Genomic DNA, 6000 nt, shown 5'->3' with positions numbered 1-6000 from the left:
GATTCAAAAAATCAACATTTTAAAATGCCCACAATATGAAGTTAAATGTATGAACTAAATGAAAAGAAGATTTTGGTATTTCAGCAGATCGGCAAATAGTGCTAGCGGTTAAGCAAATCCATGGGTATTATTTGTTTTTTAAATATAATCACCTACATTCTCCTAGCGCAAGGACGGCAGACTGAAAAGCTGTGTAAAATTTTATTTATAAAAAGCCTGTAGCAGACAAGATTAATTCACATACTAGCTGTTAAAAAACTGATCAATTGGTTATGACATTTTAGAAAATGCCGTTTGAAAGCTTTCATGCTCATGAAAAATACTATGCCGAGTACACTTTAATTAGTCAAGCTTGATGTTTGAAGTACTTCGTAATTCAGACGTACTATGCATATTTCATTACTGTAATGCAGAGCTGATAAAATAGAGTGCTTCTTCTCTTGGTTTTCTGTATAGTAATAATGTATTTATATGATTATTCTATGTGACCATTTATTTTAAACTGAATTATGTTTGCCAATGTGGACCTATGGAGCAATAGTGTTTTGCTTTGAAAGAGAGACAGCCGCGTTGCGGGATGGAATTTAATTTGAGTATTAAACTGTTACTGTAATCCTGATTGGATTGGCATAGTGCTTGGGTGGGTGCTGGTGTTATGCTTTGTGAATGAGACATCCTCTAAGATGACACACACTTTAGTATGCATTTTTTATCTGTCTACGTCGATTTATGAGGTATAACTCATTTTAGGTTGCAACCCCTTGGAAACTTCCATATCTGCACAATGACCGTCATTTTTTGACACCAGCATATTATGGTGAACAGCGGTTGTTCCTCTTGATGGGCAAAGGAGTGTTTTCCCCCTGCTGTGATTGCAGCAGGTAAACACAGATAAATTATTACAATTTTATTAATCTGTCTGTGTGCCGCGAGACTGTGATGGTGGGAGGCACATTTCAGGGGATTGCAGGATACATCTATGGACTTTTTAAACAGAATCAAGGGCCTTCCCTGGAAAAAAGATTACATTATGGCAACAGTAGATGTTGTATCAGTGTACACATTTATAAAATATCAAGATGGTTTACAAGCAAACAGGCATTATTTGAGATCGAGATCACTAAGCCAGATGGAACACTCAGAAAAGCTTTTAGAAATTATGGAATTCTGTTTTAAAAATAATATTTTTATATTTGTTGAAATTTTTTTGGGCAAAAAGAAGGAACAGCTGTGGGAACTTCGTTCGCCATAAAGTATGCGAACTTATCCATTGACTTTTGGGAAGGTGAGACAATTTGGGCAGATAAAAATGTGGAGAAATTTTAAAAAGTGGTTTTATGGTTGTGGTTCATCGATGACCTGTTTTGAATCTGAGAGGGGAAACATGATGAATTTTAATAATTTTTAGGATCATTGAACAACAACCCTGAAGATCTGAAGTTTACTTATGAGACAAGCACCAACAGAATTAACTTTTTTGACATTGATTTGAATATTGAAAATGACAAAATCTGCATGAAAGTTTTTAGAAAGCCCACAAGTTGAAATTGTATTCTTTTTTCAAATAGAGCACATCCACATGCTTTCAAATGGAGTGTGCCTTATGGATAATTCTTAAGGGTGAGGAGTAATTGCTCAGAAGATACAGTTTTTGAGGAACAAGTACAAGAGATGTCAGAAAGGTTCAGGAGACGTCGTTATCCCAGTGCAGTTCTAAAAGATGCATTGAAAAGAACACAAAAAAAAGACAGGCAAGATCTTCTAACACCTAAAAAAAGAGAAGCCTCAATTAAGAATCTGAGAACACTATATAATATGGATTTTAACACTTCATATAAAGAAGTGAAATTATTAATTAAAGGAAACTGGAAGATTCTGGAAGAGGACGAAGATCTTAACACACCTTCTGAACCATCCCAGTGCATCATACAGAAAGAAGTCATCACTGGGGGACATTGTAATAAAAAAGTTTTATGACCAATCTGAAAAGCTCGCAAACTGGTTACCCCCAAGACATCAGGCTTTAATAAGTGCAAAAAGTGTAAAGCTTGAAAATGGGGGGACAACCGAAGCATGTTTGCTCTCTTGGATGGACAAACAAAAAAGATAAAGGAACTCATACATTGTGAGTGCACATATGTGGTATATGCATTGGAATGTGTCTGTGGAAAAAAGTACATCAGTAGCACAATTAACAAATTGAAGCTTTGGATACTAGAACATATACAAACAATAACAGATAAAAAATGTGCATATGTGATTGCAAAGCATATCTGGAAGGAACACACGGAGAGGCCAGCAAACTGTGTTTCTATGGTATCCAACATATTTCTTTAAATACGAGAGGAGGAAATTGAGAACTGGTCCTCTGGAGAGTGGAATCAAGATGGATTGTAATGATTAGAACAGAAAATCCATGAAGTTTAAGTGCAGATGCAGAACTTTTTGTCCATTTATAATCATCTGTAAAATTGTGTTTGAGAAAAGTAACTAACAGGTCATTGATGTGAAAACTAAACTGTGTCAATCAGAATATGTAGGATAGCATGTTCATGATTTGCTCGTAAAGAGTTCCATGATTTGGTTGATACATTATCTTTTTAAAATTCTCAACAAAATTGAGATTTTAATTCCCCTCTTTCTTGAAGATTATGAAAGTCCCTATGTAAATATTTTTAGGGGAAGACCCCCCTTTTTAAATTGTTTTTAATTGATTATTAAACGTTTCTTTATTAAAACGTTTATCAAGTAAATTAATATTTAGTATTTATTGGTCAGCGCTATTTGCACAAATGTAGGAGTTGGAGGTTCCTCCAGAATAGAATAGGTCCAGAGAGATGGGGATGTGTTTCGATGTGTATGAGGTTTGACTAGTGTGAAAGTGAAGGTCATAAGCCAAAATTGTATAACAGTTGAAGTGTTTACAAACCAGTCATTAAAACAGAAAATAGGTAGTATTGTTCCCTAATAGGAAAAGACAGCACATCGGATAATGAATCTATAAGTATATCTGAAAGTCATTGGCGTGTATCGTAAAATTACAAGAATTAGGTTGGGGTGCTAAGAAGACTATTAACATCTACTACCTAGAGACGTCATCAGCATATTAAACAAAAACAAGCACATACATAAAACCCATATAAGCCTTAATCGCACACCCTTATGTCTATTTCTCAGTCCAATATTACTATAAGATGAATTGGAGACACAAACAAAATTTACTTATTAGTACATATGATTCTGAAAAGGTCCATTCAATCAGTATTCTTCATATCCAACAGGCAGTCCAAACCAAGTTAAACAATTTTGCAGATTCTTGTCTTCATTAACTTTAAAGGGATTCCCGGCACGCGAGCTAGCCGACACGTGTTTCGTCTGTACTCAGACTTTTTCATGGCAATAAGGGAATTTTAAGCGTCAGTAGTTTCTAATCATGAAGAAAATCAGAAGAGCATCGAGCTGCATATGGGATGGCCGTGAAGTTCCCTGTCAATCTGAATATTTAATGTCTACTCTGAGTGTAAGGCATTTTTGTGTAGTTAAAGAAATGTTTACAACCCAGTCATTGTTTACATTTGTGCACAAGGAGTGGAATGTTTACAAACAGTCATTGTTCATACAGTGCACATGGAGTGGAATGTTTACAAACCAGTATTCTTTATAAGAAATACTTTGGCACCTTAGCTCAGGAATATGGAGATCTTAAAATATTGATGCAAGTTTGGCTAAACAAAGCGAGAAGTTTATAGAATGAGCATGTTGCACTTTATATGACTCATAGATTTGGAATGATTTTGGATAAAAAATAAAAAATTTGAAATTAATAATTTAAGATATTTTGTGTAAATGGGTGAAACAATCTAGTCCTCATCTCACATTTCAGTGGTAAGGCTAAAAGCAGGGGTTGGTTAAAAAATTACAACTCTGTATGACTTATGAAATTATGTGACATGGTTGGTACTTTACCGAAAAACACAAGTATACATGAAACAATACAAAAAACGTCAAAGACTGAAATTAGAATATTTTGAAAACTGAGGTGTATAATTTATGTATGATGTAAAGGAGTACTTTACTCACCTTATATACAGAGATGAAATGACCAGAGAAATATATTATTTACTTTAAAATTTGATATTTCCTTTGTTTTAAAACTCTGCTAAAGAAAATCCTGCTTAAAGGTCAAATTCCTGTCAGTTGCAATACGAATTTTAATGTGGTGTTGGTAAGTAGTGGTTTATCCTTTAAAAAAGACACTCTGTAGACATGACTTTAGGGCCCAGTTGAAGGCTATGTGATACTGTGAGATGCACATTTCTATAAACATATAATGAAATAAAAAAGGATTTGAATTGCAACCGGATAGTGCTGCATACTGCTTGAACTGTTTACTCTGAAGTAAAAGAGCAGTTCAGGAATGCAGACTTACGAATGGTTTATACATATATATATCAAGATGCATATATGCGGAGGTAAAAGTAGTACAGCTATAGTTCCTCTATATGCACTTACGATTCGATATTTTGTACTCCCACTATATTAGTGTATTATGATATTCCTAGCTTCAATATTCCGTGGTGCATTCTGGAATAATCACCTTAGTATGTATTCATTTTTTATAGACAAAATTGTTTTTACAAAGAGCATTATTGCCAGTTGTTTATTGAAAGACTACAAGTCAGAGCAACTTGCTTATTTACAAGCTAGTTAAAGCAGTGCACATTCAGACAGGAAGTCAGGCAGAAAAAGAAAATTGCTTGTCCCTACGTAGACAAAAAAAACTGCAGAGTCAACAGTTGAAGAATTATTTGAGCAGACATTAAAATAATGAATTGCAGTTCTTATTAGCTAAGATATTTGTGTTTATGTAGCTAAACTATTTTCACACACTCACACACACAAACACTTTGATTTGAAAATGAAAATCCTTCAAAGTATTTATTAAATTCCCATGAGGGAATGTGCATTTAAAGTTTAATAAGTGAAGCTATATATGTGTGCGTGTGTATATATATATATATATATATATATATATATATATATATAAATATATATATACATACATATACACACACACACACACACAGACACACACTGGTGTAAGAGATTCTTAAAGGTTATGTATAGTTTTGATAGCTATTCTTTTATGGCTATTTTATATCAATTAATGTTCACATAAAATTTCTTCTCAGTATAATTTCCAAATAACTATAATGCAGCATATTCACTTTTGATAGGTATTTATTACAGACCTGTAGTCAACTGAAGTGTTTGAGTGTTTTAGTGATAATATTTGATATTTGTCCATGGGAAAGAACAGATACTTGGGAAGGACGCATAATTAATGCTTTCATAACATGAGAGGCCTGTGTTACTTTATGATCAACACAAACAAATAAATTAGCCCTAGTGCATTATTTACTTTTGCATATGATCACTAGAAAAATATTATTTTAGTGCATGGTACCACTTTGAAATGTAGGGAAAAGTTGCCTTGCTTTACTGTTGGGGGTTTGATGGTTTATATTTTGAAATTCAAGAGTGATCCTATTTTTCAATATCTGTTTGATGGAGTTAATCCAAGTATCTTTGTTATGTACTGATGCTACTATCAGTGCTTAGTTTGTGAAAAAAAAACATCAGTGCCAGGCAAAAAAGTTTTTTTTCTATTGAATGGCAGGATTGCACAATAACAGGGCTGCTCAGTATTGATTGCACCTCATGCCTCTTTCTTCCACCACCTTACACTTTCTTTATCTCACTTGTGAAGTTTTATTTATCCCTGCTTTTTCCATTTGTCACTGTTTTTGACTTACTCTGCTTACTGCCTTTTCCTTTTACTGCATTTCTCTCTTTTGTTTTGAGTAACAAATCTGCTCAAGAAAACATAAATACCATTGTCTAGATATGAGTGCACATAGTCTGCAACCACTGGTAGAAGTTAAGCCCTGTCTGAGACACATATATTTGTTAGCTGTAAACTTAGAATATGTCTTAGAG

This window comes from Lissotriton helveticus, chromosome 4_1, assembly GCF_964261635.1.
Source record: "Lissotriton helveticus chromosome 4_1, aLisHel1.1, whole genome shotgun sequence".
Lineage (NCBI taxonomy): Eukaryota > Metazoa > Chordata > Amphibia > Caudata > Salamandridae > Lissotriton > Lissotriton helveticus.
Note: the sequence above shows the minus strand (reverse complement) of the source record.